Source organism: Pteronotus mesoamericanus, unplaced genomic scaffold (assembly GCF_021234165.1).
Source record: "Pteronotus mesoamericanus isolate MK-2021 breed Mesoamerican mustached bat unplaced genomic scaffold, CSHL_Meso_final contig_40, whole genome shotgun sequence".
Lineage (NCBI taxonomy): Eukaryota > Metazoa > Chordata > Mammalia > Chiroptera > Mormoopidae > Pteronotus > Pteronotus mesoamericanus.
In genome coordinates this window covers 4,577,671-4,601,973 of record NW_026555150.1, presented here as the reverse complement: position 1 = coordinate 4,601,973, position 24,303 = coordinate 4,577,671, and positions in this window count along the sequence as shown.

Here is a 24,303-nt window from a genome sequence, read left to right as displayed (position 1 = left end):
GCAGTTATCTAGTTAATTTGATTCATGGGGAGTTATAAATTGGATCATTCAGAGTCCAAAGTGAAATGGTGATTTAAATGCAGCCCAATGGCCTCTGGAGAAATAATCAGTTCTTTAGAATTCATCTGAAGAATTAAGTTTTATCCTAATTACTCACCTGGAGAATTAACTTGAATTTTGAAGCATTTGACTAGGAAAAAAATAAACCTGGGTATTGCATTTAGGGAAAAACCCTCCAGGGAACAACTTTGGAAAAATTCAAGCCCAGCACATGACAGGCCAGAAGCCTACTTTCTTGATCCAAAGGGGGAAAAAAAGTCCCTTGTATTGCTTCCTGGAGTTAGCTAATCCTTCACTTCTTTATTGAGTAAATATTTACGAAATTATGCTATGTGCGAAGTACTTGTATAACCACTGGGAATACAGAGGTACACATATAGACAAGAGAAATAAATTATGTGCCTTCTTGGAACTCACATTCTTGTGAGAGGAAATAAATGATGATTATGTTAAAAAATAATTTCAGGTGGCGACATGTTCCATGTAATAAAATAAACCAGTTGTATAGAGACCGAAATAAGTGGCACTCAAAACCCAACCCGTGTTTTCTAATCAATACTCAGAAATGCCAATGAAGAACAATCATGACATGGCTTTATTACTATCATTATTGTTATAATTAACATTTTATAATGCTTAGAAGTTAAGAGATGTTTTCACCAATGTTATTCCATTTGAACCTCATGTGATGTGGGTACTGATATTTCCTCATTTTATGGAAAAGAACACTTGGGACTCAGTGACATCAAGTAGGTTGCTCAAAGCCACTTGGGAAACTGTTTAGTAATTGTGGAGATAGGGCCTCGAAGCCAGAATTTTTGTTGCAGATTTCCCAATTACTCATTTTATTGCACTATTCTACCTTAAGCTATACCTGTAATTATAAGATAAGAGTCTGAATACTAATTAGTATCCACAGCAGACACCATATTTCTGTCTGATTAAGTAAGATTGCTTAATATGTGCTACTTTAGGAAAAGTAATCAGAATAGTTTTCCATCTGAAATTTCATGATGGTTTAGGATCAAAAGAGAGGATACGATGAGAGGGTTTTACATACTATCACACATGATTACCCATGTGTATAAATATCAACATTGTTATTGGTTTAGTTTTTAAAAGAGAGTTGTTCTTTGAACATAAAATTAGTCATAGTGTAAATTTGCAATATGAGAGCAGTTTGTTTGGTTTCTTTTTTGTTTTGTCTTTGAGCTGCCCTGGTACTAACACTGAAATGCCCACCTGCACCAGCCTGGGTCTGTGGGGTGTTCATTGACTTTGTGTCCATAGTAAAGCAGAGCCCCTCATCTTATGCGCAAAGCACATTTGGCTGTGGTTGACAGGATTTTCATTTTCCATTCACAGATGTAAAGCATTTTCAATATAACACAAACCTCAGCATAACAAAGTCAGCAATTTATGAGAGGCACACGGCTCTGCTTACCTTTCATTTGTCAAAGGTTGATGGGAAACATCTATATTGCTTGTTCAATCTGTTAATTGTATGTTTTCATCCAAGCTGAACTGTCAAGCTAAGATCTGTTCATTCATATTAGTCTATAGGGATGAGTTTGTCAATAAGGCCTCTAAACTGCTTTACATGTGACCTGTAACTCAAGTAATTCTTAGTAAAACATTATTCAAAAGGTTATGTATACTCTAAAATTAGTTTTGTGACACACTCTATAAAGAATAGGTTACGTCACCTCCAATCTCATCATCTTTAAGGTTTGTAATTTAGTTAATTTTGGATGGGTTAATATTAACTTTGAGGATGGAGTTGTAAAGTTTATCACTGAAAACAGTATGTTTTTAATTTTTAAATTACTCGAACTTTTACAAAGAACTTGGGGGAAGTTTAGATAAGTTATGTGGTGAGTATTCTCTCCAAATAAGACCTGGAAAGCCATTTGAAAATCCAGATTGCAGAATATTCACTTACACAGGCGTATTGGCCCATGAGCCCCTTGAGAGCAGTCTCTCAACTCCTCAGCTCTGGTTCTAATATATAAAAGGTGCTCAGTAAACAACTGATGAGTAAATCACAAGTCTAACTTATTGATTTTACTATTTTGGATCCTGATGCCCAAGGAGGTGCAATGACTTTTGCATAGTCACATAATAAGTTCATGGTAGAAAAGGAAAAAGAACCCTGGTCCCTTGAGCCCCGGTCCACTAACTGCCTTTTCCTGTACCATGTTTCTTCTAGTTTATTTACCTTACTTCCTCCATCCTAATTTCCAGTGACTTGGGCTGAGTAGATGAATGGCTGTCTAAACTATGTCCGAGTATAAGGCTGAACTCTCAAAATGAAGAACGTATAGATACTGTATCAAAGCACGTATTATATTGAGCTTTAAAGTTGTGGGGGAGAAAAAATAATTTTCTTTCTTCCCTCCTAAGTTCTTCTGGCTGGTCTAATAACATTAACATGCTACAGAGTAACAGAAGGAAATGACCAAATGTATTGTATGTGTACATACTGGGGTTTCATAAGAACATGAGACCCAGGGACACACTGGGCCATTGAGGCTTACATGCCATTCTGGACTAAAGAGAGGGAGGCAGGGGTCTGGGACTTTGAAGAGAAAGAAGGCGATTCGCAGGTAGAGGAGAAAGAACAAAAATTGGGTAATCAAATTCTTATATGTCCACCCAGAAACAATGGGGAGTCTAACGGACTTTGTAGGCTCTCCCTGTCTGCCACACTGAGTTCACATTATGCTACGGTCATAGCTCCCTTCAGGTTTTTCTATCTGCTTTCCTTTAGGCAGGTAAGGCCGGTGGGGTAAGGGTGGAGATGGGTCAAAAGCTCTTTCTGAGTCTTTTGTTCCTTACAAATAATCAGGTTAAAATAATTGATATAGCAAAAAGGCATGTTTTGGGGTGGAAACTCCTGCTTCCCCTCAAAGGTTAATAATGTTTTTTCCATAAAGGGGTAAGTTTTTATTTGCTGTTCCTACCAGAGGTTGAATCTCAGCAGTGACAGCTAACACAGCTTTTTCTCATTAAGAAGCTATTGGGCAACACTGGGAGCAAGAACATTTTCTGAGTAAATGATCAAGTTGAATTGCCTGCTATGATATATCACACATATGCTCCTATGATATATTGCATAATCCTTTAGGAAGTGTTATCTTATTGATGCGCTGGAGGGAAGGTTTGGTTCGCTAAGCATTGCCAGATAAAACACAAGATGCCCAGTTAATTTTTAACTTCAGACAGACAATATTTCTTTTTAGTATAAGTATGTCCCGAATGAGAATTATTTGCTAAATATGGCAATCCTAGGTTATCTGTCATACAAAACACCCAAGGATGTCTTGATTTTCTTTGTGACAACCTGCTCTTTATCGCTTGGTTTTAATAATTGTGGTGACTGCTTTGCTCACCATCTTCTTTACTGTGTGTTAGTGAATGTTCTGTGCATTAACTGCGGGCCAGTTGCTAATGCTGACAATTTGTATGACCTGCCAACAAATTAGTTATTCAGGCATAACCAAAACCTTTCCCAGAGCCTTTTGGTAGCTGGGGCTGAACATTCAAAACTCGTTTTTAACCTATTCAAACACATATCTCCTTTTAAGAAGCATAAAAACTTATGTCCCTGAACTCCATTGAGAGTGTTATTTTCTATAGATTCTTTTATAAAAATATTTTATCTTTTCCATTTTATAAATATAAAATTATATTATGATAGTAACTTTTTAAAGTTTCACTCCATATAACATTGCTCTAGAGATTTTGAAATCCACCTTGAGAGAACAGGTCCTCAATTGAGAATCAGTAGTCTTAGGCGATGCCAGAACCAATGGGTGAAAAGCCAAGTATTAAATCAGGCTACCCATTTAAATTTTTTTTTATCTTTATCTTTTTTTTAACACTACAGAGGTCTTTTTCCTTTCTTTCTTTCTTTTCACACTCACCATGCCTTGAATCCGCAGGGAGTGCGCGCCAGCAGCTCACACTCCCTTCCATGGGCTCTCACCAGTGTGCCCCTCTGAGGGGAGCAGGCTGCCGCTTCAGCTGAACCCAGGCACCTTTCTTTTGCTTCCTTTTCTTCTGATTATTTTACTTCATACATTTCAGGAAGCCATCTTGGCTCATAGAGTGCTTAATATGCTCAATATGTACATTAATTCTCTTCAAGAATCTTACCCTCAACTTGATTGTTTATAACAATGTCCACCACATGCTGGGTGACACTGTGGACTCTTCCAGTTCCGCCATGGGAACGTTTGTGGGGCATTCCTTTTTGAACAGTACCCTTGATGTCTACAGTATCACCTTTCTTCTAGATTTGCGTGTGTGTGGCCAAAGAGACAACTCCATGTTTTGGCTGTTCCAGCAGAAAAGCTAATTTTCTCTTTTTGTTTATTGCTAAACCAGTGTTTTGCAATGAGTAACATCAACAAAAGTTAAATAATAATTATATAATTATTTTTAAAAAATTAATTTATTTTTTCAAATACATTTGTCTCTGCCTCCCCCCCACCACTTTCCCTTGCCCCCTCCCTCCTCCCCTCCCTCAGCTCTTCTCCTTTGGTTTTGTCCATGAGTCCTTGCTATATGTTCCTTGCCTTTCCCCTTCCCTTCCTTTTCCCCCGCCCCCCCTTCCCTCTTGTCTCTGTTGGTTTCTTTTCCTTTCAGTGTTGCTGGTCTTATTTTCCGTGCATCTTTGTATTGTTGGTTAGGTTCCACTTTTGATCCAGGGGTTCCCCTGCTGGGACTATACCCTAAGAATCCCAAAACGCCAATTCAAAAGAACCTATGCACCCCAATGTTCATAGCAGCACAATTGACAATAGCCAAGTGTTGGAAGCAACCTAAATGCCCATCAGTAGATGATTGGATCAAAAAACCCTGGTACATTTACACAATGGAATACTACGCAGCAGAAAGAAAAAAAGAACTACTAAACTTCGCGACAGCATGGATGGAACTGGAGAGCATGATGCTAAGTGAAATAAGCCAGGGGGCGAAAGACAAATACCATATGATCTCATCTATAATTATTTTAATGTGTGTTGGAAAACAAAGTTTTCCATTCCGTTGTAGAAATAGAAAACTGCAGTTTGGAAACCTGGTCTATGTAAAAGCAAAGAAATCATTTGCTTTTGTGGGGGCTGGAGAAAATAACTCTTCTCCCACCTTCTAAGTTCTTCTAGTTGGGCCAATAACTAAATAAACATGAGACAGATTAATAGGAGAAAATTTCTATTTGGGGGTGCCATAAGATATGAGACCAGAAACACATTAGGCAGGTTAGGTTTGTCTGCCTTCCTGGACAAAGGAGGAAAGGAGGGCAGGGGCCTAGGACTTCAGAGAGAAAGTAGGCAGGTCACAGGTTGATGAGAAAGAGCAAGCATTTGGCGATCAAAATCTTGCAGGGCTGCTCAGAAAAAGTGGGACACAGAGAGAAATCTAACAAACACTTTGCTTGGATCCTCCTCCCTGTGTGACACTTAATCCCTATCTGCTAAGGTGAATGTGTTAATGTTCCCTTCCTGAAGCATGTTTTTCTATCAGAATTCCTTTAGGCAGGAAGTAAGGAGGGGCAAAGGTTTTCCCTGAGATTTTATTTAATAGCCAGCTTAAAAGCAATATACTTAAAGGTGCATTTTTGGGTGGCAAACTTTGTACCCCTACCTTTTAAAAAGTTCTGTTACCTTTAGCTTTTCCCCCTAAGTTGACCAGCTGTTTGGACCTTTCGTAGGTAAGCAGAAGACTGCTGCATTTAAAGATGGCAGGCTACTTATTAATCTGAAACGCCTTTTTAAAAAAAAAATTTTATTGTTGACAGTATTACAGATGGTCCCCATTTCACCCCCTTTGCCCACCTCCACCCAGGCCCAACCCCTCCTCCCCTGGCCTTTACCACGCTATTGTCTGTGTCCATGGGTTATGCATGCATGTTCTTTAGCTAATCCTTCTTGTTAACAACTGTAACGTTATAATACCTTGCATTTGTTCTCATTTATCTTTTCAACACAGGAATGCAATTATATTATTCCTGTCTTGCAGATGAAGTCGCTAAAACTCAGAGTGAAGAGACACCTGGTTAAACTATTGAGGGTCAGATTATAATCTTTATTATAAACCATAGTTTGTTTTTATTTCTATTGAATTAGTTTTAAAGTTACATTATTGCACACTTCTGTGCTTCAAGTATCTATTGATATATAAACAATTAGATTTAAAGGAGGGCATTTTCCTAAAAAGATGAATATCGAGGCAATTATAGCCCCAGGAAAGTTTAGAAGTATGTATTAACTCTCCTTACAGATACTTGTTTTATTTTCACCCAGATGATAGGTTTAGCGTCATGCAAAGAAGTATGTAGTAGCTAGGTTTTTTATTTTATCATCCACTTTTGGATTAAGCTTACTGAGCTGCTGTAGCAGCCCAGGGTTCACACACTTAATCTGGTTAGGCTGTTGTCTGCCGATTAACTAGGATTTATTGATTTCTTTTCAACTTGGAGAGCAGACTGACTCAGAAATCTTTACCCTTGATTTAATCAACCTAAAATAAATACCAAACTTAAACTGATTGCTGAGTTCATCACATAATATTGATAGAGTGGGCAGTTAGACAGGCATGAGCAGAGCAGGAACAATAGGCCAGGTACAGAGTAACACCAGGGCAGAAAGTTCTGGATGCCTAGCAACCAGGAAAACTAAAGAAAACAACTATTATAGGCGAGGACCTTGCCTCCAAGGCGATCTTTCCTCCCCTCGCAAGTCTCTAGTCATGTGGTTTAGACCCCCTGACCTTTCGTATCACTAGCCATGTGGTTTAGACTCCCTTAGATGCACAGGAAGGGGGTCAGAAAAAAGCCTCATAAGACTCCCATACGAGCCCTTGCACAACCATTTCCTTAAGCTTTAAGCTACCAGGACAATGAAGTTCTGATCAGCATCAAGTAATCTTAGAGAACAAAGCCTCCAGTCTATTGACCAGAGACAGCTTTTGGTCAAACTAGAGATAACATCTAGACCTCAGTTGTGTTTCAGCTCCAGGCCCAGAAAAGCAGCAAAATCTGACCTAGCGACACCATGGCTGCTTCAGGACCAGATGCAATGAGTAATGACCCCCTACCCTAGTGCCAAGCAATCAGTAGAGACCACAAATAGAGAGCACACCTGGAAAGCTGATGAATAGTCTATTGAGATTCTTCCCTGAGACTGCTCCTAGAATTCCTGCATTTAGAAAACAGGTAAAAACCCTCAAGGCAAGGGAGCAACCAATGTGCATGCATGTTTTTCTCTCCTTCTCTCTCATGCCTTTGCCTTTCCTCTTCTTCTTCCCTTTGGTGTGTTATCTTCATTTTCTTTCTCCTAAGCTCCAAAAGCCCTTCTTTTGCCTCTGTAACTTGTTTCCTGAGTCCAGGAAGCCCAGCTGAGTCACTTCCTCTACTTCTCTGACTTTGTCAATAAACTTCTTGCATTCGAGTTCTTAGCTCTGTATTCTTTCTTAGCCGAACTCAAGAACTGAGGTTGCTGAACTGAGGCCTAACACCACCGTTAACAGCATCACTCAAGCATGGACCATGATTTATCATTGCAGCATATCCTGGTCTCCTAAATAAAAAGGAAAACACAAATTACCTAGTAAAATTTTTTGGTGGAAAAATTTGAAACCACCATTTTACTAATTAATTAGATGTCCGCTATTAGTTCTTCATGTTAAGCAAAAGCTGAAACGAATACTCAGGATTTGTAGTAGTTACTGTAACATGAATTATGTATTTTAAGGGTATTGCAGATTACTAAGGCATTAAGCACTGATTACTATTAAAATTAAATACTAAGATATTTATCAGGCTCACTTTAAAATGCATAGTCTGTCTTGAAACAAAGTTTCTACTGTAATAAAATTTAGATAAAATGTCTAAAATGCTAACCTAAAGCAATCATTTCATAGTTACCCTTAATTTATAATGCCCACCCCTGTTTGCCTAAACAGCTTGAGTTTTGAGACAAATCACTTTCATCTTTTCTGTTTATCATCATAGAACATCTAAAAAGGTTACCAGTTGCTTTGGAGGACAAGGTGGCAGAGGAAGATTATGTTACTTCATAAAGGGCTTTTCTAAACCTTCCTCACCTAGCACTAGAACAGAATTATACATACTGAACATTTTGGGGTTCTGTCTTCCTGATGAAAAAAATTCATAGAAAAGGTGAAATATTACCTGTTAAATAGGTAGTGAATCTACGTGATGCCCAACTTTTAGATACTTTGAAAATACCTGGTCGATTATTTTTATAAATCAGATGCTTAACAACTTTTTTAACTTAACCATCTTGTATATATTTACATAAAGCTAAAATACCTTGTTAGTCAAACAGCTAGACACCAAATGAACTCGGCTAATACCTATGAATTGTTTGAACCTCAGGCACACTCATCTCTGGTCTTGTGCCACATCATTGTTTTCATGTTTCCTTCCTTTGACCTTCATTTAAATTGATTTTGGGGATAACAAAGTATAATCCATGTTAAATATACTTCTCATTTTATTTAGAGTGTTTTTGCAAATATGATTACTATATTATTCTGTGAATATCTTAAGTCACTTCCAATTGACTATAATGAGATTATCAAAATACATATCAAAGAGAATACTTTAATTAAATTATTACAACCTAAAAGACTGGCTGTGGATTTGATGATGTGATTAAATTATTATAATTATATGATACTTTTATTTTAAAGGACAGTTATAAATATATTTAATTAGAAAATATAATTTAATAAGTTAAACTTGTAAGGAGTCAATTCAGTTCTACATGAGTAGTCTCATTTTAATATTTGAAAGTGGACAGGAAACTGTTCCTACTTTCCCTGACTGGAATATTATGTCATTTTTCCTTGAAAGTTTTCTTGTACATGTAAAGTAAAGCAAACCCTAGATTCTCCTGGTGATGCATTTATCAAAATATGTTTTCTGGAGATTGACCTTAAACAACAATGCACACACACAGAGCAATGATAACAGCAATCAAAAGTGTATTATTTAATACAATAGAAAAATAGTGCATACTTATTATAGTATGCATCTATACTATAATAAGTATATTATTATACTTATTATACATTGTGTAATAATGTATACATTGGGAGATTCCCAATGTATATTAGTTTATTAAAGCCTTAAAAAGTTTGGCAATAAATAAACCTGCCTGTTTAACTCAGGGTTTCCCAAACTTATTTGACCATAGAACTCTTTTTGTGGTTAAGTCTTAACAGCTATTCGCCTGAAGAGTGAGTATTATGTAGATTGTACTTCGGCTAAAGTGGGCCTAGGCTATTATCATTCAGGTATTTGAAAGTAAAAGTACAGTATAAAAGCTTATGTTCTTTTTATGTACAGAAATACAAGTATTTAGAGCAAGAAATACTGGGCTGGCCAGAAAGTCTGTTTAGTTTTTTCCATAAAATAAAAGACAAATTTTCCATTTTCACCAATAACTTTATTGATTTGGATATTTTGAGTATTTCAGCTATCTCCTGTGTGATGTAACATTGATTGTTCTCAATTAGTGTCTCAACTTATCACTCACTATCATTTTCAACTGGTCTACCTGTCCGTGGAACATCATCCAGTGAGAAGTCTCCAGCATGAAACCTCACAAACCACTTTTGACACATTTGATCAGTCACAGCACCTTCTCCATATATTGTGTAATTTTTTTTGTTCAGTTGCATTTTTACCTTTCTTGAAGTAATAAAGCATAATGTGCCAAAAATGTGGCGTATTTTCTTCCATCTTCAATATTAAAATGGCTGCAGAGAATTTCACCAATTTTGATAAGTTTTTTAAAAGTGCACTTTGATATGACAGCTGTCACAACACAATCTAACGAAATTGTTTCAAATGAAGTTAAAGACAACTAAGCGCTACTAGAGCATCTTGTGGAAAACACTGAACGAACTTTTTGGCCACTTCAGTATCATAACATCTTGGATTTATGTTAAAATACTTTCACTAAAAAATAAATTAAGCAAATTTATCAAAATATAAGTAGTTATTTAATTGAGTTGATACGTAGGTGGGTGTATATTATACTGTTCTATTTTATACTAGAAAATTTTCAGATAAGTTTTTAAAATTAAAAAAAAAAATATGCTCTTTTTATGTAAAGCTGGATGCAGTTACTAATTCAGCCATGTTTGCATGATTTTATAAGACAGGGTATAGGATTGCAGAGAAGGATGCCTATTTTGTCATCTTGTCCTCTCTGTAGCCAAGGGCCGATATTTGTTGAACTGTCGAGTGTGGTTAGCGTGGTCACGTCAGAATTTTCCTCTGTGTTAAAACAACAGACTGAAATGAGCTGAGATTTGAACTTAAAACTTTAGCCTCATGATGGCCATGCTGTAATACAGTAATTCACAAAGCATCTTTTTGAACTGTCTGCATCAACCTTGCCATGTTGACTTGTTCATAATGCAAATCGACAGGTCCTCTCCAAGACTGAATCAGAAACTCTGGGAGTGGAGTCTAGAAATCTCTGTCATAACAAGCTTCCTCTCCTATGATTTTGATGCGTGCTCAGCTTTGAAAATTACTGGTCTCATCTATTGTGTTGATCTACACATAGACTTGCAATTTGCAGTTTGTCTCATTGGCATTGTATAAATGCTTTCTTAACTTTATAATAGGAAAAAGTTAACAAGGATTGTACCATTGGTTGGCTTAACATGCTGCTTCTCCATCGTTAGAGCACTGTTTAGTCATGTTGAGCAGATTGAGTTAGGAGCTGAGAATGTATCTATTATTTTAGTGATGCAACAATGGTCCCGTCCTGCTTACAGGATACAATGAGAACCTGTAAGTTAATTGCACAGGTATTGGGTTGATCAAAAAGTTCATCTGTTTTTTTTTCCCCATAAGATGGCTCTAGTAGTGCTTAGTTGTCTTTAATTTCATTCAGAACAACTTTGTTAGACTGTATTGTGACATCTGTCTTATCAGTGTGCATTTAAAAAATACTAAATTTGGTGAAATTTTGTGCAGCTATTTTATTTCTGACGATGGAAGAAAATATGCCACGTTTTTGGCATGTCATGCTTTATTATTTTAAGGAAGATGATAACAACTGAAACACAAAAAATGATTTGTGCAGTATATGGAGAAGGCGCTATGACTGATCAAACATGTCAAAAGTGGTTTGCAAAGTTAGATGCTAGAGATTTCTGGCTGAATGATTCTTCACAGTCAGGTAGACTAGTTCATAACAATCAAATGGAGACATTAATTGAGAACAATCAACATTATACCACATGGGAGATAGCCAACATACTCAAAATATCCAAATCAATAAAGTTATTGGTGAAAATGAAAAATGTGTCTTATTTTACTGGAAAAACCATATGGACTTTTTTTTGGCTAAGCCAATGTATTTAGACGCATCATTTGAGTTGTCATTGGTGGCTTATTATCTTGGTTTTTGTGACAAGGACATTTTGTAGCAGGGTTTGCTTATCTGTGGATGGTGGATGGTAGCCTGTCTCTGTGCCTACACTCTATATAAAAGCACACAAGTTACTGGATCACAGAGTTTGGGTTCAGTTGCTATATAACTAGGAATTGGTCCCTGAAGTGGAAACATCCCTCTTAGTTTTGGTAAAAAGCAAAAGAAATACAGTCATCAGGCCAAGGCTTCCAAAAGTTCAAAAGCATCCTGAACTCTCCCCCTTGAGGCTGTAGGGTAGAGGTAGCTAACATGTTATATCTTGAAAATAAAACCCTAAATCAAGCTTCCTTAGAGGAATTCATAAAGCTTTGCATTCCACTATGAACTTGTTTAATTAGAGAAGAGAAGGATTGTTTTTATAGAGGGGGAGATTGTGAGGAAGTGGAAATTTGGGGACTTTCCTCTAATTGTATAGTTGGCTTTATATATGCATTCTAATTGCAAAGCAATGGAGCCCCTGAATTTTTACATTTTTTAAGTGAGGAAGGCCATTTTGTTGATCATATTTCACTTTTGATGCTAACACTTGGCAAGGGTTCTTCTCTGATGCTCATGGAAGCACAAGATCAGGTATAGTATCACAGGTGGTTTTCTCAAATCCTCTCCCTGTTTCTGCTGCACCACCAACAAATAGCAGAAGCTTTTGGCTTCATGGAGCCCATGGCCATTTCGAATCAGGACAGCTGTAGTGTGAGTTTTACCTGCACCGCCCTACTGACAAATCAAGGGCATGTTCTTACTTTGTACATTGAATCAGCATTGGAATATATCTTACCATTTACAGTGTTTCTTTTCCTGCTTACTCTCTATTTATTCAGTTCTTGAGCAATTTGGACTGTAATAAATTCCCAGTCCCATTTGACAAATGTCTTGGGACAATCAAGAGTTAAGTCAATTTATGAAGAAGTGATTTATGGAAACCAGAGGGTCCTTTATTTAGTAAATAGAATCACTTGGGTTAGTGAAGGAAGGCCCTTCTTCTGGGTCTTTATCTGGCAATTGCTACAACCGAGTTGAGAAAGGAGAAAAGATGAGGAAGCATTGTTACCGAAGTGTTCCATTTTTTGGGCTTGATTTTAATATAAATCTATATGAAACGTTTTATAACTAAAACCCATTTGGAGAAGGCTTAATTTTGTGAGCCAAATGCATAGCAATAAATGTTGATACTATTTTTAGCTTTACTGAGCTATAATTGACAAATAAAAGCTGTATATTATTTAAGGGGTACAATTAAGCTAATGAACGCATCCATTACCTCACATGGTTACTATTTTTGTATGGCGAGAACACTTAAGATTTACTCTCTTCACAAATTTCAAGAACACAGTAGAGTATTGTTAACAATCTATATACTGTGTTGTACATTAGATCTCCAGAATTTATTCATCTTATAACAGAAAGTTTTTACCCTTGGACTAATATCTCTCCCTTTCCCCTAACCTCCAGCCGTTGGCCATCATTCTTCTTTTGATGTTGGGGACTCAGGCAGGAAACCAGGCTTTTAGCCTAGGTCAGATGAAAGGCAAGTTTGTGATGAACAGGGACATGGCTTAGAAGATTTGAGTGTACCAAGACACTTGAGCTTTGGCTTAGGCAGGAAAGGGCCATCAGTCACTCAGGGGAAGAGAAAGCAACTTAGAGAACAGGTCTGACTGAGGGCCTTTATGTATACAACCCCAAAACTCTTGTTGGCCTCAGAAGGTATTCTCCACTTACAGTATTAACAGAAATTCTCCTAGTTCAGACCTTGTTGCTCTGTATAGGAGACAGACAATATGTATAGTGATTACAATATGAAGTGACACATGCAATGATAGTGCAAGGACTGGGTGCGCTATATGCGTTAAGTCCTCATTCATTCACTAATATTTACTAGACACTTACTGTGTTCCTAGCACTAGGTTCTGAGGGTGCTGTCATGAATAATAATAATAAAAAAAAAAGACATGCCCCCGCCCTTCCTGGGGCTTATAGTCTAGGAGGGAAGAAAATCTAACAGATGTATATTCCCCAGGTGTGGTCAAGTGGGTCATTCTGGTGTCATAGAAACCTTCATGACAGGAAGTACATAGCATCTCATCTTTTGACATGAAGTGCGTGTGTGTGTAATCTCTCTAGACAGAGGTAGAAGTTGAGGTAGAGGTAGAGATAGAGGTCCAGGTAGAGAGAAATATATATATATACATACAAAGTTAGGACAAGTAATACTGCTGTAACAGAGAACCCTAAAATCACAGTGGCTAACCACAATGAAAATTTCTATTTTTTCTTACTTCACAGTCCAGTGTGGATTGGTGGGGGTAGGAGTTTAGAGATTCCACTCTCTGCACCCAATGCCTCTCATTTTGATACGTAGCCTTTTTGTACCCTGCCTAGTTATGTATCCTTGTGTGAATATATATTGTCTCCCTAATTAGGTTTCTAGCCTCCATTAGACTCTTAGACCTCTTTGTTTTCCCAGTGCTTATAATTTGTTTGTTGAAGATAATTTTCTAGCTGTGTGTATATTATTAATTCAAACAATGGAGTGGGTTCAAAGTGAGTTAAATCATAGTTAAAGTGGGGAAAAGAACTTGGAGGTCATTTAGTCCCAACTCCCTCTTCTTAGAGATGAGAAATCTTGAGATCTAGAAAATATCTAGTCCTAAGATTATCATTTCTCTCAGTGAATCTCACCAGACACAGTCTGCCAAGGGGAAGCTCCATCTCATATGGAAAGGGCATTGTAGGACCAAAGAAGGCGATAGTAGGTCATTAACTTTGGTGTGCCTTGCTTCCTATTAGCTTGCAAGGTAGGCTAGGAAGGGTGTTTTAGCTAATCCACATTGTTTTTGATGTTCGGCCCCGTCCCTCATCCCACCAATTTATATGTACAAGGATCCTTTAAAATTTAGAATTTGAAAATAATTGAAGATTAAAAAAACACATGTAATTATGGGATGTCTGCAGCATACTCTCTCAGATACTGTCCAAGTCCTTGGCAGACTTGTTGTAAGCGAAGTCTCCTCCGAAATTTAATCAAGACACTATTTTGACTGAAACAAGTGGCGGTGGGGGAGCGGTGGGGGAGCGGTGGGAAGTGAGCTCATTGAACTACAGCAAATCGAATTCCAGAGGAGTCAGTCTCTCTTTGGATGTGATTAGAAGCCTTTGGAAGCCTCCGAAACTAGAAACAGGAACCTCATCCTCATAGAGTCATCAGCTTAAGATGAGTTTGAGAAAGCTTTTATTTCAGAATATCCCCCTTAAATGGCTGGGCTTGCTGGCCAGCAAAAGACCATTTGGTTGCAACAAATACCACATGTGCATGGTCATTTCTCATTTTATGTGAAAAAGCGTACTCCAATAGGGTTTAGAATTTTCTAGACAGTTTATCACTCAGTGCAAAAAAAAAAGACATTATTTTGATATTAAGTCATACCTCTTCTGTTCATGCCAGAATCTAACTCTTCTCTAATATTTATAACGTTTATATTTTGGAACTATGTTTTTAAAGGAATTCCAGAAATATAAATAGCACAAAACAATGTAACTTTCCTTTGTTCATTTACCAGTTTTTCTATCCTGACATTAATAAAGAGATGGCCCCTGTGGTCAGAGAGCTGTTTTTCTCAACCGTGAATTTCAGATGAACTTTCAAGTTTCCAACATTTCCTTGTTCTAGGTCGGATAGTATTTTCAGTGATTAAAACCATAATCTTGAAGACAAGCATAATTTTTGTAGCTTACTTGTAAATTTGTAATCTTAATGACTTAGTTTATGCTGAACATGAGTAATAAACTATCACCTATTAAACCTGGAGAGCACCAGAAGTTACTAATATGATTTACAATGCACTGCAAAATGGGATTCATTATTATCTTGCATTTTAAAGATTTGCAGTAGAGTAGTGTAAACAAGTATTTACTTTAATTAATGAAATAGCAAGGAGTTTTTCGGGCTGTATTTTATGTAGAAAATAATTATCCAACAACCAGAAAGCTCATACTTGGTAAAAATAATTCTCTGCGTTTACTGAATTCCACCGGAAACTCTGTTCATTTTTTTTGAAAGACAGTAAGGCATTTCTGAAAGCTTATCTGCACGCTGCTGATGGTCCCTTCCAGTTCTGGCCAGCTTGCCCTGTCTTTAAAGCAAGGTCAGTGGGAGGGCCTTTCCTCAAGGGAGAGAGAGTTTGAAGTATCCGTGTTACGTTTCTTAAATCGCCTTTGTAGAGCAAGACATTTATTAGTGGGCCGTGACAGGTTCTGGAGGTTGCAAAGTCACGGGCGGGGGGATCATAGGCTGTCTTCAGACCACGTTCAGACTTCCCAGCTAGAATTGATTCGGGAACCCCTTCCCCTGCTATCTGAGTCCACTGGGCTGTCTCTATTGGTTGCCCATTGCTCTCTAATATTAACATCTGCTTTGGTTGGTGTTTGGTTTAAAAATGTGTTTTAGGAAGGCTGTTGTTTCATAGGGGTTAGAATCTTTTTCAAGTCTACTTTTATTAGCTGATCAAGTAAGATTTCTCTACCTTACATGGAAGATCTTTTCCCTCACTTATTAAAGTTTAACTAATTCTCCAAGTCCAGGTCATCCCTACTTCTTCCCGTAAAGCTGTTGTCAACTCCTCTGTAGTCCTTGTTAATTTCCATGTATTTGAGTAGCTTTGGTTCTTATAATGTATCCATGACTGTATATCTCATTTGTAGAAATATTATTCTCTTACATAAAATGGGTTATGTAAGAATGTATGACCTCTGAATTTTAGTATAAACAACATGTATATTTTAATATGAACACACATACCAAAACCAGAATTTATAGAGTTCAGTTTTCTTCTTGGGAAGTTGTGATTGATTTTAGAGACGCTGTCACTGTTCCAGAGTTTTGGGGGAATGCTTTCCCAGAGAAATTCCATCTCATTTCTTCATGTCACATCATACTTTTGACTCCAAATGAAATTATCTAGCTTGATAACTCACTTCATTTGATGGACTTTATTCCAACTTATTTTTTTAAGGTATTTACAAAATTTAAATTTAACCTCAAAGATTTCCACTAGTGAATAAGAGGGTGTGTGGAGGAGGAACAAAGTGTCCTCTACTCTCGGAGTTCTTTTCTCTGTCTAATAATCAAATGGATGCGAGACAACAAGGAAAAGTAACCAAATTTAATAAATGCATATGTATGGGAACCCCACATATATGAGAGCATCAGAGACCTCCACATTCAAGAGATGTTTGGAGACAGAAAAGGAACATGGGTATACAAGATTTGGAACTGGGGTCGAGGTAACGCGCCTTGGCGCTTCGGAAGGTCTCAGCAGGGAGACCCTGTGCTCAGTAATTGTTGGTTTGCCCTGCCATATAGGTGGGTATAAAATCATCTGGCCATAACTCTTATCATGGGTCAGGCTCCTAATTTAAATTCCTCTAGATAGTTAAAGTGAGGGGCAGAAGTTTCTCTTGAGCCCGCAGGGTCTCCGTTGCCTTTAGCTCAAAATAATCCACATGCCACTGAGGTGCTTTGGGGTGGTTTGTTCTGAACCTCCACAAATGTGTTTCAGGTTTAGAACACAATCACTAAAGAAGAGTTACAGAAATGTTTGCGTAATAAGTGTATGGCTCCCTACAGTGACTACTTTGGACAATACAATTTTCATTTGTTTGAATGCCTTTTGCTGTATTGTTCAAAATAAATCCATGATTGCTGTGTCCTCAAGAGCCATATATTAAAGTTTGTATGCAGATGATGATCTGACTTCGGGTGGTGGGCGCACAGCGCAATATACAGATTCATGCATCATAGAGATGGACACTTGAAACCTACATGATCCTATTAACTAGTGTCACCCCAATACATTTAATAAAAAAATAATAATAAAGAATTTTTATACATACTCCTGGCTAGTATTTTTAATAAGAGAGAAACACTGATGAAATGGATGATTAAAACCAAGGGGAATCAGTGATTTATTTCTGCTATACTCAATACCTGGAGCACAAAAAGTGAATAAAGAACCTTTGGAAAAGATACAATATTACAGTTCCAAGAAAAAAATATGGTGAGAAATACTCATATTGTTTTAGAGTAATCCTTTGAGCATTTTAATCAAGCTGGCAAAAATAAATTTCATTTCCAACATGATTAAAAAAAGTAAAGTGTGTGTCCAAGTCACATAGCCTCAACCAGGCATTTAACCTTAGGAAAGTTAAGGAACAAGTTCTCTGTGCCTCACTTTTTCCATAAGTCAAATGGTTATAATAAGGCCTGTCTCATAGGATGCTATAAACACTAAATGAGAATACACGGAAAGTAGTTACACATTGAGTCTGCCATGCCGTAAATACTTAATAAACATTAGCTGCTCTTGTTATTATTATCATTGGTTCTTTGGAAATCCTTGTTTATGTCTACCCAGTTTAATCAAATCCTGTGTTCAGATTTCATTGTTTGGACCCCAGTTGTCTTATATTTAGGCGACTATGCAGAACACTCCAGCTAAAATCATCTGTTTCCAATCTCATTCCTTGAAGCCTCTTAGTGGCTTCCTATTTAATTCTGTTCCAACTTCAAACCCCTTGAAGCCAGTTCCAACGTTTATATCCTATTACACTCATTGAAGTCGGAGACTATACTTCTTTATGGTACCTAGTATCATGTAAATTACAATAATAAATAACAATAATAACATAATGAGCCGCATTGAAGAACTAGAAGCAGACTGAAAGGCACTTAGGGGAAATACTGGTGGGAAATCTCATTTTTTTCTAAAATGAAACTCTCTGGCTTGAAGTCATGTGGTGATTGGCCATAATTCGGAATCACACATGAAGCAATTGAAAAACCCAGCCCCTTCTAAAAGGAAAACGGACAACCAGTGCTGTTAATAAACAAACTCAAGGATCACTGCCTCGACCTTGTACATAGATGAAAACAGAATGGTGTAGGAGATAGAGGCTTTCCAGAGTGGTTTAAAAATGGTCAGAGGTTGTTCTACTTGGCCAGTCTTACTATCCATGTTGAAAATGGGACAAGGCAGTAAGCAGATCTAAAATAGAAAATTACAGCCCAATTGGTGTTCAGGTCTCCTCTGTGTCTCCTTTTGGTGTCCAGAACCACTGCCTCACACCCGGCACTAAATATACCAGGGAATGGAAGGCTTTAGCACTTGACAGAGTACATTGTCAAAGTTCTTATAGTTCACTTGACCTAAATTAATGGAAGGATTCATGATGAGAACATACCAGTGATGTTAAAGCACATTAAACTGAGACCTTTCGTCTCTGCAGAATACTGTTCTGTTTTGAGATTTCTCATTATATAAAGTAATGAAACCGCCAGATTATTATGTACATCTGTATTTGTTGACACTTGACATTTGGTTTTAAAGTGAGATTTAGGAGGACCCTTATTTAGTCTGGGTTGGGCTCTCCTGTGATCCAATTTACTTGCTGCCATTTAGATTTCAGTCCTATAGTTGAAGCCTCCAGTTGCCCCAACCTAAAATTAAAAGGCCTTCTTTCCTTAATTAATTATACTTACCATATTCTGCTCCATTATTCAGCTCATTCACCTTGAAGAGTTGGAATTAACTGTATCTCAGGGCCATAGACAAATGACTCTCTCAGCTAAATCAGTGCTTTGGAGAGGTTTTGGAATATAGTTGTAATTGCTATTGGCTCAAATTCAAACTCCTTAGTCTATCATTCGAAGCCTTCCATAATCTGGCCCCAGTTTGCCTTATCCTGTCATAAAATCCCTTCCTCATTCCCTGGACACCGTAGTTGCTTAATAAATCAGATATGTTCTCCCTTCTTTGCAGCTCTCCTTGTGCTTTAATCAAGCGGGTGTCTCCATACTTCTGTGCTTTTTAAACAACCCATCCTTTAAGTCCGCTGATGTCTGTCCCACCCTTGCTTGAAAGTTTTCCTTGGAGTATCATTTTTGACTACTTCATCTTCAGGTTCTTTGGGGCTAGGTGCTAGATGCTGGAGGTTAGTTGATAAATGTTTCACATAGGTAGATCTTTTCATCAAGATTATAATGTCCAAATCGGTAAGGACCACAACTTATACACTTATATATCCTCCAAAATGCCACATATAGTGCTAAGCTGATCAAGTGATTGATTGGCCTGCTGTAACTTTGAAATAGGTTATTTGATGAGTATATATTGCCTACCAATAGGAGGATTCTGAGAAAGTGAGCATTTCATGATGAATGATATATGGGGTTGAATTTCAGTTGGAAGTGCAATTATATTACTCTGGAAGGATAAAAGTGGTTGATTTTTTTAATGTTATTTGCCTTTTAGCTGTAATGGAATCAGTAAATCCCCTCTTGATTTAACATGGAGTATGTTGGTAAGTGGCTGTTAGGTTTTGTAATCCTGAAATCCAGAAAATAAAATTGGACTTTCAACTGGAATTTCTATTTTAGTAGTGCTTTATTAGACATATGGTTTCCTATGGACTACCCAACTATATCTGTAAGATAGTTGTTAACATAGGGCAGCCTGAATAGATTAGTTTTTTGTGTCAGTAAAATATTTTCAGGGACTTAAGAGTGTTTTCAGAAAGCTAGGTCAAAAGTTAATATGGAGAAGGATTAAAGAATTTGAAAGATCAGGCACCTATTAGATGATTATAGTACTTTAGGATTATAACTTGGATTTTTCTAAAGAATATGCACAATTCTAAGATTTCACTATTAATAGTCCACTTATTAGTTTAAAATAAGAAGCTTCTATAAGTACCCTTTTTCAGGAAAACATTTTATAAATTTTCTTTAATATTTCACATAGCTTTAAAAGCATTAAAATGTATATAGTTCAGCTTTTGCTTTTTTAAAAAAGAAGAGCCGTGATCTGGTTTGTTTGGTTTTTTTTTCCTTCCAAATAAATAGCAGCTTAGTCTGCGAAAGGTTGTTGTGGTGTTTCTATAAAAACATTAGACATTTAAAAGAAAAATGAAATTCAGAAACAAATTGGAAGTATTGGGGAAAAAACTTAATAAGTCTGTTATATAAAAAAATAAGGGAAATATAAACTGTAAAACTCTGCCTGTGATAATAAGTACATGGAAGGCACAGTGCTGTATTAGAGCACAGAACAGGGGAATTTGAGCAGGTCAGGGCAGTCAGAACAGGGTTCCTGAGGAAGTGTTGATTAATGCTTGAGGGCACAAACTTGAAAAAGGGGGAGAGGAAAGATCATTCCAGATGTAGGAAAAGCACATGCAAAGGCCCAGTGGTGTGAGGGAGCTTGGCAAGTGTAAGGGATTGAAAGCAAGTTAGAGTGGTTAGAGCAGGGGAAGTGAGGATGAAGGTGGGGCAAGATGAGACTGCAGAGGTCAGCAGGGGCTAGATAGTATATGGGGCTTTCGTATATAGGGCTTTCGTGTCACATTAGAGTTTATCCTAAAATCAGCGAGAGGTCTTTGATGGGCTTTTGGCAGAGATAGGCTGTGCTCAGACTTGCCTTTTGAAGAGATCACTGACTACAGCTCGAAGAGCAAATCAGAATGCGGCCAGAGGAGAAGCAGTGAGACCATTTAGGAGATGGTTGCCGTGAATGGTACAGGGAACGGTGATGGCAATGGAGGCTAGGATGGTGGCAGTGGAGTGAACTGGCAAGATTCAATTGGTAGGATGTAAAATGGAAGGAGCTTAGACTGGATCTAAGCAGGGATGATGAAGAGGGAGCTGTCAGGGATGACTTGTACATTTTAGGTTTGGGTGACTCGGTAGATTGTGTCATTCCTTGAAATGAGAAACACTGTAGAAGACCTGTGATTGTTTTGGGGGAGGCCAGAAAGGTAACAAAGACTATACATTTTTAATCAGATGTATTGGTTTGAGTCATTTAACTTGTTTTGCTTCAATTTCCTAATCTATAAGATAAGGGCCATGAATCATTGAGGTCTCCTCTAGAGCGGGGGGGTCAGCACATTTCTTCTGCGAAGGACCAGAGAACATGCGGTTTCTGTTGCAACTACTCCACTCAGTTGTTGTAGCTGGATTAAAGCATTGTACATCAGTAATCAGCTATAACAATCCTTAAACCATGTCAACACAAACTTGCCAACTGAATTGGTCAATTGCAAGGAAAAAATCAGTGAATTTCAATGAAGAACTGATTGTGTCATGAGTTAATGAGTCAAATCAATCAAATTCTGCCATGGCCTGTGTGGCTCAGTTGGTTGGAGTCTCATCTTTTACACCAAAATGTTGGGGGTTCAGTTCCTAGTCAGGGCACATCTCTGAGTTGGGGGTTCCCTCCCTGGTCTGGCTGCAATTGGTACGCAATCAATGGATGTTTCTCTCTCACATTTATGTTTCTTTCCCCTCCCCTTTCCTCTTTCTCAAATCATTAAACATATTAAATTTTTAAAAAATATCAGTAAAATTAGTTGATGCAATTGACTTGAATAGACATAACTATATAACAGACCCTGCTGTCAACCTAAGGGGTCAGGAGGGTATGAATTACCCACCAATGCAAAACCTAAACACAGTAAATCAGGATGATCGTCGTGAAATGAGAACTGTACCAGGCACTTACTCTCTGAGTAGAAGGTACTGTTTTTTTTCTGATGTTGCTTCCTGTTGTCATGGGTATTGGTATCGCCTCTGTCTTGGAGCCTCAGGTGTGACTGATGGGACAGCCCAACAACAGAGATGCTGTGTGTGTGCAAACACACATTGAGGAAAATAAAATTATATGAAAAATATTATATTATAATATAATTTGATTTTTTGCTTCATGGATGTTTTGAACATTTATTAATTTTATTTTTGTTGGAAACATGCTTATCCAAACTCTATGAATTGTCTGTATTTAATTCTCATTTGACTTTGTCCTTGCCGCCCGCAATTTCAGAAGTGGCTCCTTTTCCTCCATGGTTGTTATATATTTTGCCTGCAGCTACAACTCAATATATGTTTGTGTGGGAGTGTGGTAAAAGCATGAAATAATGCATTCCCAAAGCTCAGGAAATTGAGATTTTGAGCAATATTGTTGATGAAATTTTCTGCTTCTCACTGTCAACAGGGATGAGCAAGGGTTAAGCATGTTTGAACATGACATGCAATAGGTATGCAAAATGAGGTTTCTGAGTATGTGGACTGGGGCAATTAGGTGAATAGTTGGCTATCTCAGGAAAAAGTAAAAAAATTAATCGAATTGTACTCATAATTCATCCTTATGAAATACTAGTTCATTTCCATTCTTTACACCTTGTTATGAATGAATATAAGAAAGCTAAGCTTACAGCCAAAGGTATTTTTCATAAAATTCTTTCAATCTGAGACAAGTAAGTTGACATTTCCATGATTTATTTAATGAGATACTTTCTCTCCCGTGCTACATTATTGTTTTTTAAAATTTTTTGAACACTACAGACTGACTGAGGTGGTTGGAGGGAGAAAAGAGGGGAGTTCGTCAAGTCTTAGTTTTCACCAATTACGTGCAAACTTTTGCTGTAGGCATTGAGTCAAGACCACTAGCTCTGCCTGTCATTACTGGGCCCCAACCAGCAGTAAGGTAGCTCATACCAAATGGCCAACATCTGGAAGCCAGGCAGATGAAGAAGGACAGACAGAGCATTACAAAGATCCAGGACTTGGCAGTGGAGAGTAAATATGAGGAAGCCTAGACATGTAGATAACTGTCTCTGAGAAGCTCAACAATAAATACAAAACCTATCAAGCAAGTTTAACGTGCATCAGAGAAGGCCAATGGCAGATATTTAGGTATTAAATGGCAAGTCTAGCTATACTAGGAGATGATGGGGCCTGCAATTCGGAGCCAGGTTTCTATTCCCCAGAAGGACTTGAAGGGAAGGCGCTACTCACACCCTGGGAGAGCTGTACTTTTAGGAAATAATATCACAAGGAGGCAAGGCAGAGGCAAGGAGACTAGATTTCTGGAATTAGGCCCAAGGATGTGGCTTAACTGTAAAGGAGCAATAATGAAATACTAGAAGAGTTCATAAGGCTAGAGCAAGTCCCAACAGCAAAGCTAATTTGATGCCAGACATTTGAGTCATTTAGAGCCTTTTGTATTATTTCACTTGTCTACTTCATAATTGGCCCCAGATTCAGGAATGGGAGTGAGGTGGGTGTAGGATGATAAGTGGAACAAATTACTTTTTTTCATCAATCATTTAACTGAAAATTATGATAGAAACAGTCATGAGAATTTGCTACATGGATTTGAATTCTCTCTCTCTGTCTCATTCACACACACACACACACACACACACACACACACCTCTCACAGTCTTGCAAAACTGTGGATCCACAGGAAGGGAGCTGAGCGGGCCTCAAGTGTACGAAGCCTTCCCTGTGGTGAGATGTGCTCTCCCCCAGCCCTAGCCGTCTCCCGCCACGTCTGGCCTGAATTCCTTCTGTTGGCCACTCCTTTGGGAAGAAAAAGAAATGGTTGCTGCATAGTTGCATCGAGGAAAATATATCCCAGATTATTTCAGGGAAAACACAGAAGGGGCAGGGAGTGTTTCTTTATCCAGGGCTAATCCTATACAAAATTCCTCCACAGGGGCGGAATTCACTTTTGTCTCCCTCGCACCTCACCTTATATAATAATAATAAGCTTGTGATCTAGTAAGTAAAATATTTCTCTGTGTTCTGTGACCACTGTAGCAAATTATTTGAAGCTGAGGAGGGAGGCCTTGGAACCTGGACCACCCCTCAGAAGCACAGGTAGCAACCTGGACTTGAGACTGGCATATGGCGGGGCGGGGGCGG